Source organism: Notechis scutatus, chromosome 4 (assembly GCF_049901735.1).
Source record: "Notechis scutatus isolate UNSWTSFEM ecotype Mainland chromosome 4, rNotScu1.2, whole genome shotgun sequence".
Lineage (NCBI taxonomy): Eukaryota > Metazoa > Chordata > Lepidosauria > Squamata > Elapidae > Notechis > Notechis scutatus.
In genome coordinates this window covers 35,866,417-35,886,012 of record NC_142012.1, presented here as the reverse complement: position 1 = coordinate 35,886,012, position 19,596 = coordinate 35,866,417, and positions in this window count along the sequence as shown.

Below are 19,596 nucleotides of genomic sequence, written 5' to 3'. Positions count from 1 at the left end.
ATCACGGGGACTCCGGGACTATTCACTGAAATATGCAGCAAGATTAGCTGCTATTTGTTTAAGAAAATCTATAGCAAATAATAGTTATTTATAGTAAATAAAGCATTGCTTCCAAAATATTTATGAGTATTTGTTCATAGCACCTTAAAATTATAAAATTCCACAAACATATGCACTCACTTGTTTGTTAAGCTCTACAGAACCAGGAAGCTGGAAAGAAAAGATAATGCTCTAACAAAGGGGTGTAAAACTCAAAGCCTGTGGGCTGGCTCCAGCCTGCAATGTGGTTGGCTCTAGCCCGTGGGGCTGTCCTGGTCTACCCAATGCAAAGAGGAAAGATCGGGCCAGCCTAGCTTCATCCCAGTCTATTCAATGAGAAGAGGAAACATGTCAGTAGTTTGGAAAGTGGCATCAAACATGCCCACCCAGTTGGCCATGCCCACCCAGTCTGCCATGGCCATCCGGTCCCTCCCAAGGTCACTACAGCCCTGATGTGGCCCTCAATGAAACTGAGTTTGACACCCCTGCCCTAACAGGTGACATCACAGAAATGATATCATGCCATTTTACAGAATAACAAGTGGTACAGTGGCCAAAGCACCAGAGCTAGAAACCAGCAAACTGTGATTTGAGAACCCAAATAAATATCAAATTACTGTAAGGCTGATCTTATTAATTATGCTAATAAACCCTGTCATGACTCTATTGGCAATTTAATTGTCTCAATGCATTTGAATCTGATTTCTTAAAAAAAGAACAGTTAATATATAAATATATATGGAGTTAAGTGATAGCATTCATGATTCCTCTCAGAGTGTACATTTACTCTTTTCCTTCATCAAACAATATACATGCATACATGCAATTGTAATTGAAAGAAAAATAATTAAACAATAAGTCATTTAATATAAGCAATATAGTTATTGTATTTAATGTAAGCAGTATAATTATAATGTAATGCTCCATATAAGCAATTAGAGGACTGATTAGTATTCCTGCTTTCTGAAGAATTCTAGTCAAATAGGAAATCCTATATATTGAAGCCTTTCTGTAATTCTGTGATGTATGGAGAGAATGAGATTGCAATTATGTTTCTAGACAAGAAGTGCCATTTAGCAAATATATTCCTTAGCATTCTGAAAAGCTTGTTGTGGAACACATAGGATCCACCAGATTTCTTACCACACAGTTTAGAATGTTATTAGAGGAAAAATCAGTCATAGAAAAATGTTCGATCCAATAGATTAAATATTTACAACATTTACAAAACAATAGATTTTTTTTTCTTGTGGAGGAAATGTAACATGTACTCCTATTCCAATTGGCCAACAGTCAGAAACATAACAGCAGTAATAGTAATTAATTGATAGGTCCCAGGCTAGTTTATTGTGTAGGAAAATTATAAAAGAGGAGGGAGGCCATTTCTTTTTATTGGATTTTTCTTAATTCTGTGTCTTAGTAGATTGTAGCACACAAACAAGATCTGCAAAGGCCATTCTACAATTCACAGATAAGGAACATTTTCAGTCTTGCATGTGGCAATTCATAAAACATTATAGAAGCATATAAAATATATATTTGCTGTCAATTATTTGATGTTAACTGTATGTTAATATCAAATAGTATGAGAACAGCAACAAGATATATAGTTATTATCTTATCAAAATCAGAAAGGAGATATGCAACATAGTGGGTCTTTTATCCTACCTGAAATAAGGTCAAAAGTGGAGCAATACATTTGTTTCTAATACTATCATGAAAAATACATTCCATCATGTTCTACTTTCTCAACTAGTCCCACCTCACATAAGCAAAATCTAAATCCCAAAGGGATTGTCTTGAATCAACGTTAGTAACAGCTGCTGGTGGAAGGCAATTAAATTTAGTTGCAGAATAGATTTTTCAGTTTTAGGTATATTATAGTGCTTTGATTAAAATTTTCAGTCATATAGATGGCCTTTTACAATATAAACAATTCTTAGGCAGCAGCATAATCCTAATGTTTTCTTTGTCTAATTGAGATTGTGGCATTTAGAAACTATATTTCAAGGAATAGTAAATATTTAATGGCTTCCACAGTCACTTCATGCAGTGTAACTTGTATAATCCATTGATCAGAATGATATTTTCATTGCTCTAAGCATTTCTACTGAACTAAATTTTGTCCACATGCTGTTTTGCTTATGTGTTTCTCTGAGGTGCCATCCAGAAGAAATATAATTGAACCACCACCAGTTGGACATACACTTTTCTGGTTTATTTTTCTGTAGAGTAGTCTCCAGGGAGGCAATTTCTTCTTTGATTAGGTGCCTGCTTGATGTCCAGTCTACCAACATGAAATGTCCTGTACTTAAATCCTAAAAAAACAAAGATTATTCTAATTGATTCCTGCTGTCTACAGAATAACAGTCAAGTCTCCAAAGTACTTTTTTTGAAGCTAAAATGGTAATATACGCAATTGGATTTTGGGACCATTTGGTTCTCTGTAATCTTAAAACAATGTGATCTTGTCCCCTTTGGCTTCTGAAATTGCCTAGAACAGGGATGTCAAACTTGCGGTCTGTGGGCAGATGTGTCACATGCTGACCCCACCCCAACCCGGTTTAGCGAAGGGGAAAAACGTCCTAATACATCACGTGACGATGCCGTGATGATATGAGTTTGACACCCCTGGCCTAGAATGTGTGCTGTGCACATATTTTTTTTTAATAAATTTTTTATTAATTTTCAATAAACAAACTTACACAAACAAAACACAAAACATGAAAACATAAAACTTCTTTTTGGAAAGTGGCTAAGTCCCGGGTTACATCTTTTTGTACAGACATAAATCAAATTCATGCTCACTTTATATACCATTTCATATCTTATTTACCATTCTACATTTTCTATATAGCTTCTCCCTTCTTTTCACTCTCAATTCTGTTTTATTTATTTCATCTCAATTTAAATCATTATACTTATATCTTTTGTCTGTTCTATTTCAATTATCTATTATCTTTTCTCATTAACACAAAATTTCTCCTGTAATCACTAATTGAAGTATGACGCCTTTATATCTTTCCCCTAAATTTAACACTTCAAATAATATAAAATAAATAATATAAAATAAAATAAAATAATTTTCATTCTGATTCTGCTTAGTACATTCTAAAGCTACGTACTATATTTTAAAATAAGAAAGAATAATAAGTTTATAATATAATTAAAACAATAATCCATAGCAAATTAAACTCTATCGTTAAATCTTAAGCATTTTACACATTCCTTTTAATATTTTATCCCATATAATCACATAGTGTTCCAATTTTCTAACATTATTTCAAATACAAATACAACAATACAGTCTTATGTACTTTTGCAGGATCTCTTTTTTAATTTTATTTTTACCCATTGTCTCTGAATAAATCCTGTTTCTTTACATCTTGTTTCAAATCTTTGTAACTTCTCTTCCATTTTTCCCTTCCTTTCTTCTTCAATCTAGCCTTTTTACCCCCTTGTCTCTTGATCTCCACCCTCTTAACCTGCACCTTCTTCTGTATTCCTCTTTTCTGTTGCTTTCTGACATTGTATCAATTTTTCACCTTATTTTTCCCTTTTTTGGTTGCTTTTTTAAGTCTTAAATTCTCCATTCTCTTTCCCCTCTTTCCCTTTTCTTCCCCAGCTAGAGTTTCTTGTTCATTAAAGCTGGCTTCTTCTTCATCCCAATCTTCTTGTTCTTGTAGTTTCTGATAGGTAGAAATTGCCATTTCTAAGAAATGGAAAACAGATCCAGAAGAGCCCTTCCCTTCTTGTTCCTCTTCTTTTAGCTTTTTAAATTCCATTTTCAGTTCATCAACAAGTAATGCCATTGTGAAAAATTTTTTAAACAACCCAAATGTTTTTAGTCTTTCAAATAATAATTTCCAAAGGTCCCAAAGTCACCAAGCAATCCAAATACACGCAGACTGTTTCATTTAGCACTTTCTTCTTTTTATACGTTCTCTTCCTGGGGTTACAGTTCAATTACAAAGTTCCAAAATATATATTTTAGAAGTCTTGTTACAGTTTAACTCTAGTCTTATAAATTCCAAGCAGCCTCCTCCAGCAAAATCTTAATATTAATTCTTTTCCTCTCCCTTCCCACTTATAGCAAAAAAAAGTTTTTTTTCCCCCCAATGTTCAGAAATCTTTAATATCCCCTTGGCTTTAATTTTCCAATTTAATTACCTGCTGATGCCAAAACAGGTTTTTCCAATTTCCATCTGCTATCACAGTAAGGAAGGAGAGTGAGAAAAAACAAACTTTCCCTTTTAACTTTCATTCGCCGCTTTTTCCGATCTTCTTTGGGAGCGATGTATCTTTAATGAACTTTAAATTCCAGGGAATTTAAATGTTACTTATTATCCCGGTCAGCCAAAAACTTTCACTTCTCAAGCTTCCTCCTGCACATTCTTATCTGGATGAAAGCTTCTTTGTGGCGGCCATTGATGACTGCCGCTCCACCGCTTTCAGAAAAGGGAGTTAAGCCAGCTGAGGAGGGGGGTTGCGATTCCCCTGGACCCCTGCCAGATCTCCCCTATCTTCAGTTACCTCTATGGGGTAACTATAGCCCCCAAATCCGGCTGGATCGGGAGCACGATCGTGGATTCCTGCCGCCGCCGAAGCCTTGCAAACCGGAAGTTCCGCTGTGCACATATTTTTGTATAATATGTATTTAAACCAGGGGTCCCCAAATTTGTCAACTTTAAGACTTGTCGACTTCAACTCCCAGAATTTTGGGAGCTGAAGTCCACAAGCCTTAAAAATGCCAAGTGTTGAGACCTCTGATTTAAACAATCATAATATTGTGATTCAAGGCAAAGTAAATAAAAGCATCTACCATACAATAGTATAAATTAAAATACTAAAATCATTAAAATATCATTTATTTAGACTCAAAAAATATCCCAATAACAAACATTTCAATGATAAGGTTGGAGGCTATGTTTTGACTAACTTCCAGGAAGTCAGAAGGATCAGGGGAGAAAAACTATTGTCCTGGTAAAAAACATTTTGAATCAGTCTATGAGTTGGCAATATTATATGTAATCTCTGAAAATATGTCAAAATTTAAAAACTTTTTTCTCCTGATTTATATAGATAAAGTTGATTACTTCACAGGCAGAACAGTTGATTGACAGTACATAGGTCTTTACAGCTCTACCAAGAAGCATAGTATTGCAAACCAGGCAGAAAGGAATATCCTGGGGAAAATAATTGCCACAGTGATGGATCAGTCATCATTTATGGATGGTTAATGAGATTTGTAGAGTCCAGCTGTTAACATTACCTGGCTGCTTAAATGCATAAAAAAATCCTTCTGATTTTCTCTCTCTATAAGTTGCATAATCAACTCTCCAGATTTTTTAAAAAATATTTTAGTTCTATGCCATGGGTAGATTTTTCCTTTATCTTTTTTCCTTCAAGCCCTTGTAGAAATTCACCATGGAATAATTTTCCTTGTCAGCATTCTGTTGTTATTTTATTATATTATTTTTACCTTATTTCATTAATATTTCATTTCATTTATTATATTATTTTGATATTCACTATTTGTTTGCTATACATTTAGTTAAGTTCCAATTTTTAACTTGCATTAATGATTGTTCCTGACTATCTTTTACATAAATTACCAATGCATGCTTTTCTTCTTGAACAGTTAGTTGACCTGAAATAAATCCTATGGTAAAATCCTATGGTATCTCTGGACAACTGAATAACTGGATAGAAGCATTCCTGTCAAACAGACAACAAATGGTCAAAATCGGGAGCGTTCTATCAAATCCAGTACCTGTCAATAGTGGTGTCCCCCAGGGCAGTGTTCTAGGACCAACTCTCTTCATACTCTACATAAACGACCTCTGTGATCATATTAAGAGCAATTGCGTTCTCTTCGCTGATGATGTAAAGCTGTTCAATACCACAGACAATACTGCTACCTTACAAAAAGACCTTGACTATGTATCTGAATGGTCAAACAAATGGCAACTCCAAATCTCAACAAATAAATGCTCTGTCTTACATACTGGCAAAAATCAGAAAATAAAATACAAGCTGAATAGTCAAGATTTTGTTGATGACCCAAGCTCTGTAAAGGACCTTGGAATACTCACCTCTAATGATCTAAGTGCTAGAGCCCACTGCAACTACATAGCCAAAAAGGCATTAAGAGTTGTTAACCTAATCCTACGTAGTTTTTCTCTGGTAATATCACACTACTAACCAGAGCATACAAAACATTTGCTAGACCAATACTCGAATACAGTTCATCAGTCTGGAACCCTCATTACGTATCTGATATTAGCACAATTGAGAAAGTCCAGAAATATTTCACAAGAAGAGTTCTCCACTCTTCTACTCGTTGTAGAATACCTTATGCCACCAGACTTGAAATTCTAAAACTAGAAAACCTTGAATTACACCGTCTTCGGTCTGACCTAAGCATGGTATATAAAATCATACATTGCAATGTCCTACCTGTCAATGAATACTTCAGCTTCAACCATAACAACACAAGAGCACACAATAGATACAAACTCAAAGTAAACCGCACCAAACTTGATTGCAGGAAATACGACTTCAGCAATAGAGTGGTCAATGTCTGGAATACTCTACCCGACTCTATAGTCTCTTCCCCAAACCCCAAAAACTTTAACCTTAGACTGTCTACTATTGACCTCACCCTTTCCTAAGAGGTCTGTAGGGGGCGTGCATAAGCGCACCATCGTGCCCACCGTCCCTGTCCTATTGTTTCTCTTATTCTTTTATTTTTCTTATATGTACCCATTTCATGTATTCACAACTATGTATACACTTATACTTATTATCTTGTAAACAATTGGCAAATCAAATAAATAAATAAATAAAAATAAATAAATCTTTGTGTCCATTTCTGCTTGGTAGAGGTATAATCTATCAATATCACCATGGAAATATAGTGCATAGTGACTAGTCATTAGCTTTCTTGTTTTTCAAACTATCCAGTTCAGCTTGAGTCCCATAAATGATTCTAGCAATGTATCATATCACAGGTATGGCCAAGGCATTGGTGAATTTGATGGTGTTTCCTCTGTTCAATTTTGCTTTGGATGTATTCTTAAACTAATCACATTGTTAATTTGTCCATGTTGATGTTATCCAACTGTAAAATGCCCATATACATCCTGATGTTTTTTGAAGATTTGGCTATTTTATATTTTTGTAGTACTAATAATAGCATTTATTAACTTATTTTCATATATTAAATGTTTGGGTAATAATGAATAATCTGAAATTTCATGAAGAGGTTGATGAGCTGAAGAGTTTGGGAACCCCTATTCTATACCATACAAATCTGGTGAAGATACTGTATACTGGAAAATGTTGAGGTAACTTTCCCTCCTTTGTAACTGGAAGAAAATATTTGAAAACACACAATAGTTGATTTGTATTTGATATTTAAAACATGGCAGTATTTTATATGAATTATAACTATTTTTTTTGATTGTTTTGTTGACAAAGCTAACCTATTTATGAATATTGTAGAATAATGCCAAATTAAAAATTGTATAGTATCATGTAATATGAGTTATCAAAGCAGCCGTTCAGTTAATCAAACAATAAATCATGTAACTTAAAACACTTAAAAATACAAATATTTGCTCATTCTCTTACTATTTGCTTTCTTTTCTGAAATTGATTGAAAGTAAGAGGATAAAAGGGTATAGATTTGGGGAAAGAAGACGATCAGATTCAGGAAAAGAAAAACAAGATTTAAAAAAGATTTTTAAAAAAACAACAACTGTAAAATAAATTACAGTTCAGTCTGGTTTTTACACTACGTGAATAGAAGAAAAAGGTGAAACAGGAGCAGAATTGATAGATTAGGCTTTGGGAGTGATAGCCTCTCCCCATCCCCAATCAGCCTTTTCTCCTTTATGGAAAGCTTCATGCAATGTTTGAAATTCTGTAAAGCCTAACAGCACTAGACACTTTATTAAATCTTGAAATCCCTCTGGTGAGTCAGAGATCCTTGTTTTCCTTCAGCACATCACCTTGCTTCACGTTAAGCTCAAACTGCCCAGCTTGACTGGAATCAAGCGTTTATATTTGTTGGTAAATGAAAAAATACAGATGATTTGATCAAGTCTTCTTTATACAGATTCCTGCCTTTGAAACTTTACACAAATCTGTGTGAAAGTCGTAGGGATATAGAAAAGTTGCCCAATTTATAGACAATAGCTGGTGGCATCTCTCCAGGGTTTTCAGCAAGGGTCTTTCTGGCATAAACAGAAATGGCAGGAAATAGACCTAGAATTTTCTATATACATAGCATGCATTCTTCTACCACATAACCTATTTTAGTAGTTTTTAAAAGTTATTGCTCAAATGATGTCTTTTATCTCTGTTGTATGAGCAAAATTGTTACTATTATAATGCTATTAATTCAGTACTATTTACTTATAGTTTGACATTGCACTACTGGTGGGCTTTTTGAAGACTGTAAGAGTATGAATGACTGACATCGTTTTTTTTAAGCATTTGTAACCTGAGGAGATCCATGAATCATATACAAACATAAAAAAGAGGCAGCCCTGGGAGTTTAGGCTGTCATAATAAAGTTTTAATGTGTGTCTAAAGAATTATTATTTTTCTGTTCTTCCAAATACAAACCAAGAACAGAAGATGGAATTTCTGGTTCCAGGACTGACTAGGTCTAGCCAGCATTGTTCTTTAAATGTAAATTTTGCATGGTTTAAAAAATAATACTTAGTTTGCTGTAGAACTTTTTATAGCTCTAACAGATAAACTGAAAAAAAAAAACCCAGAATAATATACATTTTACCATAATATTTTTGTAATAATTATCAAGTCTTACTATTGCAGTCATGTAAAATTTGTTTTTATAGAATTGTCATTACCCATTAATCTGGAACTTATGTTATTTTTGTGGGTTTGTTTCCCACTTTCAAATTATTGTTTTATGAAACATTTATTGCTTTAGTCTCATTGATTCATGTGAAGTTTGCTTAAATTGCTTTATATTGTTGAAGCAAGATCTGTCTGTCTGCCTGTCTAAATTGTGCTTTGGCTCCACACAATATGGTAAAATTTAAATAGCTTGATTTTACAGTGGCAGATTTTGTTAAAAATCAGTGAAACAGATATATAATATTTAGTTACCTCAGATACAATAATTACTCACAATCAGTACAAAATACTAGGTTGTATTTTAGAGAATTTGTGTTATTGTCTTATTATTATAATTTCTATTATTATGCTAGGTGTCACTTTTGTAAATTGTATTCTATTCCTTCAAAAATGATCAGTTTAGGCTTACTAAATGGAAATCATTCCATTTATTACTGGATCATGACTGATTCAAAGTGACACAGATAAAATATTTCAAAACACATGATAAAATGCATAAAAAGTAAGCATAGAGCTAAGTTTTTTAAACCTCTTTTAAAGCCCAGAATGCTTGATGCCTTTGGAACTCAGCTGGTACTTGCCTATAGTATAGAGGTGAGAGAAAGATCAATGAGTCTGTTTCTTGCAGCTTTTAAAAATTGAACGAGTGACTTTCTGGGAGAGGAATGGAGTTAAAGCAAGAGAAAAAAATTGGAGAACCTTGTTCTGAAACTTTCTCCTTGGCAAGCAGGGTCTGGTTTCCCAAACCCTAGCAAGAGCTAGGAAAAGGTTTGCAGTCTCATGAGGCCAGTTTATTGGAACAGAAAGTTATGAAAGCAGCCACTATTTATTTCCGCAAGAAATTGTTGGAGTGCTGAAGATGGCAAAGGAATCAGGCTTAAGTGCTGTGGGTTCTTGTCAGGGGGGAAGGGAAGAACAGAGGCAGCATCCACATAGTCTGTTGTAAGAGAGTGAATAACTGTAGAGACCCTGCAGCCATCCAAACTTTGAAACAGGTTCAAATATAGTTTTGGACTATATGTTGTAAATTTAAATGTGCGTTAAGTGACCTGTTATATTTCAAGGACTATCTCTACCTCATTTGACAAATTACTTTTGTTTAGTTATGGATGGCTATGGCTCTGAAGATGGCATATCTGCAAATTCATCCTTATATTGGTTATTAAATCTGAAAGTACATCAATAGATACAGATTGAAATGGCTTTGCTTTGCAATTATTGTGATTCAGAGAATACTTTTGTACTTTTGTATCTAGTTTCTGATTTTCAGACCAAAGCAAGAGACTCTTTGCTGTATTAGCATTACAAGGATGGATTTTGCATTAGCATATATTAGCATCTTAGTGTCCTTTGGTTCATTTTTAAATATTTTTCTTTCAAATAAATAAATAATGAGTAGCTGTGTATAGAACACATCACCCATTTTCCTACTGTTTCTACACTAAGGATACCAGAAGAAAATGAAAAATATTCCAGATTCACAGAAAGTTGCAGCTGCTGTTAATATTAATAGAAGCATTTTTTTAAAAGACTAAGTTAAATTCCCTGACCTTCTCTATGATTATATAGTCTGTGTGTCTATGAGCCTGATGATTCAATATCCATTTTATAAATTAATATTTAACATAATAGGAATTCAGCTTCTATGATAAATACTGAAAACAGTTTAATGTGGTTTTTTTTAAATCACTTTTTTTCCCCAATGGTACTTCTAGGACAAATAAAAGTCAGAATCATCAGAGAGAATGTCTAGTCTTCATGGGATTCTGACTGGAAGAATATACTGTGCTTGTTATTTATCCAGTAGAGCAACCATTTAAGGAGACAGGAATATTTAATCAAAACTTGGCATGTAGAATATCTACATTATTAGTCATCAATCTTAATAATATCTTATTTCTACTTTGTGCAGATGTAATAATATGGATATTTTACAGTCTCTTGGAAGATTCAGAAAGCCAATTATAGAAATGTCAGAATTTCCATAGGAAGCTAACCTTCCTCTTAGCAGTGGCAAGGGAACAAAACAAACTGATAGTGATTAAAGTGTCACAAAGTAATTACATTTTCTTCCAAATAAACCATTGCTTCCCAATAAATAATTAAAACAAGCAGTGTTCTTCAAGATACAGTGGTTCAGCAGCTGTGATTAAAAAGTTCTAGCAGGCATTATTAGATTTTTTTTTAATGATAAATTTTCTCCCATTTCCAATTTGTCAGATTTTATTACCTGCACTTCTTTGTTTTTTTAATTTTTTTTCTGGTTTAGCTGGAAGAATAAGTTTGTTCTTCTGCCAAATACATATGCTGAAATCTCCATTCCATATTAATTTCAAAAATGAAATATTATTCTATTAAGCTATAGGATGGAATAGTTGAAATTAAAATTAATTTTACAAATAAAATAAAATATAGCGGGGGTTGCCAATCTTTTCGACGTCGGGGACCACCAAACTCATAATTATAAATCCCGAGACCACTAATACGATTTTTTTTAAAAAAGATAATATATTTAATATAAAAAATAATTTTTATGTTAAATATAAATGTAATATTAAAAATAATTTTTATTATATATCTATATCTATATCTATATCTATATCTATATCTATATCTATATCTATCTATCTATCTATCTATCTATCTATCTATCTATCTATCTATCTATCTATCTATATACACATACACACAAACACACACCCACACCCACACACACCCACACACCCACACACCCACACCCACACATATACACACACACACACACACACACACACACACACACACACACACACATATATATATATATATATATATATATATATAATATATATATATATATATAGTTTTAAGTTTTCAGGGTACTTACATGTATGGTATTCAGCTTTGTTTGGGTATTTTCCCACGTCATTATAGTTGTGCTTTTAAAGTTGTAGCAACGTTTTAGCAGAATTCATCTGCCATCATCAGGCTTTGTATTGTGTTCGTCAAAATGACGAACACAATACAGAAGCCTGATGATGGCAGATGAGATTCTGCCAAAACGTTGCTACAACTTTAAAAGCACAAGCAGTGTGTGATCGGAGCTGCTGTCTCTCTATAAATACTAGTAGGGGGGGCTGGTGTGCTGGGCTGGTTGGCTGCGCTGCTGCCTCTTGGTTGGTTGATGGAGTTGATGTTGGTATAATGGGCTGTGTGATGGCCTTGTGAGTTTTGTTGTGGAGATATCCTGAAACTTGTGCTGTAATCTCCTGGGTCATTTGTTTTGTAGTGATCTTTTTTCCATTAGCCTCTCGTGTTTTAATGGCTTGGGTAATGGGTTGTGTGATGGGCTTGCGAGTTCTTTTGTTGTGGTATCCAGGGTCCTGCGTTGTAATCTCCTGGGTCGTTTGTGTTTTGATCTCTTTTCCATTAGCCTCCTTTGTAGTAACGGCTTGGGTAATGGGTTGTGTGATGACCTTGTGAGACTTATTGCTGTGGTATCCTTGGTCTTGTGCTGTGATATCCTGGGTCATTTTCTGTGTTGCAACTTCTTGAGTTCTTGTGGCTTAATTTCCTGAGTTTTCTGATGTGATATCCTGAGCGGGTGGCTGTGATGTAACATTCTGGGTTTTAGTCTGGCTTCGAGTTTGGGGTCTGGGTCTGTGTTCTTGGTGTTCCTCAGGTTTGTGAGTGCTTTTTGTTCTTCTCTGTGTAGGTTGCTTCTGGGTGGGTTGCTGGAGCAGAGGACGTTGGTGACCAAGTCTGATTTTGTTGGCTTCATCTGGGTTGATTTTGGTTAGGCTAGCTTCAACTCTGCATATAATGTTTTCAGTGGGGATGCGTTTGGCGACTGCAAAGTTGAATCCTTTGGAAAGGACATTGGTTTCTGCTATGGTGAGGGTTCTGTCTGATATGTTGTGTACTGTTTGTTTCATGTGTTGTTGTGAGGAAGGGTTGGGTTTCTGGTGTTTCTCTAGTCTGTGGAGTATCCTGGTGTGTGTGTCTGTCTTGTGGGAGGTTTCTGTTTCGGCTCTCCAGAAGGCTAGTTGTTTGGATTTGTCCCAGAGTGCTGGGTGGATTTTGTTGCTGAGTTTGAGATGGAGTGTGAGTAGGTCTCTGTTGGTTTGGTCTAGTAGGAATCTTTTCTTGTGGAGTTCGTTTCTGATTAGGGCTAATTCCGTTCTTTTCAGGATCCTTTCAGTGGCTGACGTTTTGGAATGGAATTTGAGTTGGAAGCATGTGGGGATCACATTTTTGTCTCGGAAATTGCATAGTAATGTGAGATCACACAAGATGGTGGCTCTTCGGACTTCGAGTTTCTTGTATGTCCTGGTTAGCCAGAAGGTTTCCTCCCCATAGAGGTACGATATTTGTTTTCATAGATTTTCATGGGTACAGGTATGTAGGTCTAGGTGTGTTCGTGTGTGTGTAGCTCTCGCCTGCACAAACAGGCTGGTTATTAGGAGCCTGTCTTCCTCAGCGCTCTTTTGGTCTGGACATTTGGTCTCTCTCCCCCACCCCATGCCAAAGGAAAGCCAGCTAGGCTTCTCCTTCCCTCCTACCCTTCCCCCCACTCAAACCCACGCTGGAAATGTGTGTTGGCTTTTCCAACATGCCTTTCTCTGGTGCTCGCTCACAATTCTTCACGTTCCTCCAGGCCTGGCTTGCTGAGGGGGAAAAGCAGCCCTGACATCTCTGCTGCCCCCCAGGAAAAGAAAGCAAGCAGAAACAGCTCTCTCTGGGGTGAAAGAGTAGGAGAGATCAGAAGGCACAGGCAACAGAAAGTGGTGCTTTTCAAAGGCAGCAGTTTCTGCCTTCTCTTGCTTGGGCCTCCTCAATCTCAGTTCTTTTGCCCCAGCAAGAGCTATGTTTCTGCTCACTTTTCCTGTGCTTTCCCTGGGCAGCGATGGCTTGGGCTGTGGTGGGGGGCAGCAGAGCAGAGGGATGACAAAACTGATGCCAATGCCCCATTCTGGACCTCTGAACTGGATGGTGAGTTCAGACTTGCCCACTCCACCCCCTCCCACCACCAGCAGCTGGTACCTTTCTTGCCCTGGGCCATCCCTACAGCCCGTGGCCATCGAGGAAGAGCTTAGGCCAGGAGAGGCAAACTGGAAGGTGAGGGAGTGCTGTGCAAATGCAAGTAGTGTGGCATTCCTGCACCTTCTGGCCATCTTCATTGCCGCTTCAGCTCACCTGTGCTGCCAGCCCCCTCTGGCTGCAATAGCACCATTACCTCATCCTGCCTGGCAAGGCTGCACTGCTTTTTGCAGGTTTGCACTCAGCCGAAGGGCAGGAGTCAGCAGGTGGGCGGGCTTTGAGGGGTGCTTTGGGGGGACATTTCTCTGCAGCCCATCAAAATTTTCTCATGGCCCACCAGTGGGCTGCGGCTCACCGGTTGTTGACCCCTGGTCTATAGCATACAATCCTTTCATACTTTTAATCTGTATTATTGACTTATCTTCTCCTTTGACCCTCAATACTCTGTTCTGGTTGTTTCAGAATTCTCTAAAATTAAAAATAATCACTTGATTTGATTTCAAATCAAGTGATTAGATATTTCAAACTCCAGGTTGTTACAGGAAGTTCAGAATTGGTATGTTTTAATCAATAGCCGTTCAAGTGAATTTGATGTTTTTGTCTTCAATTCCAATCACCTTGCGCAAACATTAAGGGCTTCTCTATGCATTAGCAAATTGCTTCTTAAATGTAAGAGATTATTTAACATATATATTTTCTTTTCTGTATAACAGACATCTGACTATCTGAAAAGTATCATGGTTTTCTTTCCTTTTCTGTTCCCCCTTTTCCATACCCTTAAATAGATAGAAACTAATCAAGGGGAAAAACAACCTAGTTGGAGCAATCAACTAATGGAATAACTTGCCTTCAGAAGTTGTGCTTGCTCCATCACTTGAATGTTTCAAAAAGAGAGTAGACAACGATTTGTCTGAAATAGTATAGGGAAGACTTCTAAGGTACCTCCAAACTCTATTATTCTATATTCTGTGTTCTAAATGTATCAAGTTCATTTAATCTTTTCTTACATGAGCTTTTTCTGTTCTATTTTTCTTACAGGATCTTTTCTGTACTATTTTCTCTTTCTGAACAAGATTCATTCTAATGTGTGGATAATGTAGAGACTGTTTTATTTGACATATATAAAAATGGGGATGTAATAATATACATTATTGTATTTAGTACTTTCTAATAAGAAAAATGGTACTGTTTAATGGTATTTAATAATTGCTGCATTGATGATTGATCTGTTCCCAAAAGCACTTTGTAATTCAAGTTAATAAAACATTATAATTGTTTTTACAACCAATTATTTTCCATTAAATACCTCCAAGGATTCTTGATAAACAATTAGTAACATGGGGTACACAGAAGAAGAAAACCATGATCATAAAGGAAAAACAAATTAAAGCTCTTTAACCTATTTTGTCTGGTTATAAACTTGATGAAAAATTTTGAAATGTCATTTGGCTAGCTGTATTTTTTAAAAATTGTCAGTCACTTTATTCCCTATGGTACCCTTGTAACCATTGTCTTTATCCTACATGAATTACATTCTTTACATTCTGCACTATGCAGGAAATGAATGTTGTCTTATAAAGTGTCCTGTTTGTTCAAATCCAAGAAAGTAAGTTTAAATGTTTTAACGTAATCAATACTCATAATTTTTGATACAAACTCTGATTCTTCCTAGAATATGTCTTGTATTGTAGTGTAAGAGAACACTAACTTCTACTGTTCACATATATTTATGTATGAATGCATGTATTTATTTATTTGCATTTGATGAGAACATGACCAAAGAAAAGTAAATCTATACAAACAGTCCATATAATCATAAATAAACCTGCTATGAAATTATGGCAGTGGCCTCATAACTGTCCAATTTAACTATTCAAGTGATTGCTTTTGGTGTTTTGTTCATGAAAATTTACTAGGGAATCAGAGAATGCACATTGTAGACAATCTTTCACAATATGTTTAATATTGTTTACAATGTCTCAGATACAATATGTTCAGTTGAGTGTAAATGAATGCAGCATATTGATAGTGTGCAAAGAATAGAATATGTACTGCTAATTGACTAAAAGATCCAATATTTTATCAAGAAAAACTTTCTCAACATAACCTATATACTACAACAACAAAAACAAATCTTAAAAGAAATGACATCTACAACAACTACAACTACAATTCTGAAAACTGGAAGAAAGGCTACCTCAATATTAACAACTATGTCAGCAACAGTCTCACCCATGGCACAAAAGACAATTGAAGAGACAATACTAGTGGAGAAACAAACTACCTCCCTGAATGTTAATATCCAAGCAATTCTGCTTACTCTACAAGAATCAATGTCAAAGCTGCAATAAACAATGATGAAAAACCACAACGAGACAAGAGCAGATATAAATAGTCTAAAAGAGGAGGTGGGGAAACTAAAAGCAGAAATGAAGGCAGATATTTCTAAAGTAGAAAAGAAAGTTGGAATAATACAGCAAGCTTTGGAGAAAAATGAAGCAACAATAAAGGAGGTAGAAAAAAGAACAGAATGAACCAAAAGAAAACTGGAAAGGGTAGATGAACAACTAAAGAACGTGAGCAAGGAAATGGAGGACTCCTTGATCTACTTAGAGATGGACAAAGCTGCTACATACTTGAGATTCCAGAATATAGCTGAATCAAGAGAAGAAGATCTGGAACAAATAATGGCAGCAAAATAACCTACAACAAAAAATTAAAGAATTAGAAATTCAATTACAGAATTCCCCAAAGGATTCAAGATTGCAAAACCAGATGACAATAAATAAACACAAATTGAATTTAATTGAACAAGAAAGAATGATTACAAATTTGAATTCAACTAGACAAATTTATTTTGAGCATGCTAATAAGCCAGGGAGATGGTTGACTTAAAAAAGGGAAAGAAAAAAAGATTGATTTACCAATTGATAGATAGAAACAGAGATACACAGCAGAGGATAGAACAGAAAAAAGAAATTGCCCATAAGTATTTTGAAGACTTATATAAAAAGGAAGAGGTCAATGAGGATAGGATAAGAAGTTATTTAGATAAAATGAAAGATAAAGTAATTGAGGAAGAAATGAAAGAATTATTAAACAAAGATATTACATGGTCTGAATTGAAAACAGCAATAGAAAACCAGAAAAATAGTAAAGCTCCGGGAGCAGATGGGATCCCAGGGGAATTATATAAGGCAATAGGTGAACTAATAGGACCCCTTATGGTGGAAGTTTTTAACGATGTCTTACTGGCAGCCAGAATTCCGGACTCATGGAGGGGCGCATTGGTTTCGTTGATCCTGAAGGAAGATTTGGATCCCCAATATATACAAAACTATAGACCAATTTCCTTGTTAAATACAGATTATAAAATATTCGCTTCTATTGTTGCAAACAGATTAAAAATAATTCTGAATGATTTTATTCATCAAGACCAAAATGGATTTCTCCCAAATAGACAAATCAGGAATAATTTAAGAATAGTACTAGATGTCCTGGAATTTTATGAAGCTCACCCCGAAAAACAAATAGTTCTTATGTTTTTAGATACACAAAAGGCCTTCGGTAACCTGAATTGGCAGTTTTTAATTCAAAGAATTTATAATATGAATCTAGGTACCAAATTTGAAAATATTATTACTACTATTTATGATACACAACAGGGGAATAACATGATAAATGGGGAATATACCCACCCAATTAAAATAGGGAAAGGAGTCAGACAAGGTTGCCCACTCTCACCCCTGCTCTTCATATTATCATTGGAAACATTACTAACATATATTAGGCAAAATTCAGATATAAAAGGACTAAAGGTTAAGAAAGAAGAATATAAGCTGCAAGCGTTTGCAGATGATATGTTGTTTTTTATCGAGGAGCCAATTGAAAGAGGACAAAAATTGATGAACAAATTAGAACAATTTGGAGTAGTGGCAGGATTAAAAATTAATAGAAAGAAAACAAAATTAATGACTAAAAATCTAACAGGAAAACAGAAGTTAGAATTAGAAAAGGTTATGGGATTTCAGGTGATAAAGAAAGTTAAATACTTGGGAATATGGCTGACAGCACACTGTAAAACATTAAAAGAAAATAATTATGACAAACTATTGCAAAAGGTAAAGAAGGATTTAGAAATATGGGGTAAAATGCAAATTTCATTATTAGGTAGGATTGCTATGATTAAAATGTCTATTCTCCCAAAATTTCTCTATATATTTCAGATGATACCAATTAAAATAACTAAAAAGTATTTTGAAGAACTTAACAAAATGATCACAAAATTCATTTGGCAAAAGAAAAAAACGAGAATAAATTTAAAGGCATTGCAAGATATGAAGAGCAGGGGTGGGATGGCCCTTCCAAACTGGGAGTTGTATTATAGTGCAGCCTTCCTAGTATGGTTGAAGGAATGGGTGAGGTTAACAAACAAGAGAATATTAGTTTTAGAAGTCCATGACTTACAGAGAGGGTGGCATGCTTTTTTATGGGATATCGGGAAAACCACTCAGAAATACTTTCACAGACATTTAATTAGAGATGCATTACTGACCAACTAGAAGAAAGTAAGGAAGAAACTTTATTTAAAGATACCAATCTGGATTTCAACAATGGAAGCGATGATCCACCCAAACAATTTGGATATTTCTAAGATGATTAAATATAAGGACTTATTGGATGCGCAAGGAAAACTGAAACTGTGGCAAGATCTTCAAGACCAGGGAGTACAAATTGATGGATGAGCATATCTTAAAATTCAGAGTAGATACAAACAGGATAAGAAAGAATTTGGAATCAATAATAAACTCCAGCAATTAGACAAAATTCTATTAGGTCCAGATAAAAAAAATATAACAAAATTTTATAATTACTTACTAGAGGCAGAATTAGAGGAAGAAATTGTCCAAGGGAATATGATAGCCTGGAGTAGGAATATAGGACTCAGTATAACCTTAATAGAATGGGAGAAGGTTTGGAGTAGAAACAACAAAATCACAAAATTGGCAGCCTACAAGGAAAATGCCCACAAGATGTTTTACAGATGGCACCTCCCCACCTCAAGACTTGCGAAAATGCACCCCAACATGAGCCTGAATTGCTGGAAATGTAAAAAAAGGAGGGAATTTTCTTCCATAGAGGCTCCAATTTTTCCAATTTTCTTGCATAGAGGCTCAAAAATATTGGCAAAAAATTAGAAAATGGTTGGAAGAAATGATAATAGAACAGATCAAATTTAAACCAGAGTTCTTTTTATTAGGGATTTTTAATAAACAACTCTCAAAAAAAGTGAAGTACACAACAATACATATTTTGACAGCAGCCAGGCTGGCCTTTGCACAATGTTGGAAGCAACCTCATATTCCATCAGAGGAAATGATTATTCAAAAAATAGCAAACTGTGCAGAGATGGACAGATTAACTTTGGCATTAAAAGAAAAAGATACATCATTGTATTACGACAGCTGGAACTGCTGGTATGAATGGATGGAACAAAGATTGAGTAAACAATAAAGGGCAAAAGAGAATAGTGACTAGATATATACATATATTCGCACAAGGAGTAATCATATAGAGGGTATAAAATAAGGTTGGAAACAAGGTCCCACGAACTGGCAAGGACAAAATGGATTTTAATTGTTTTCT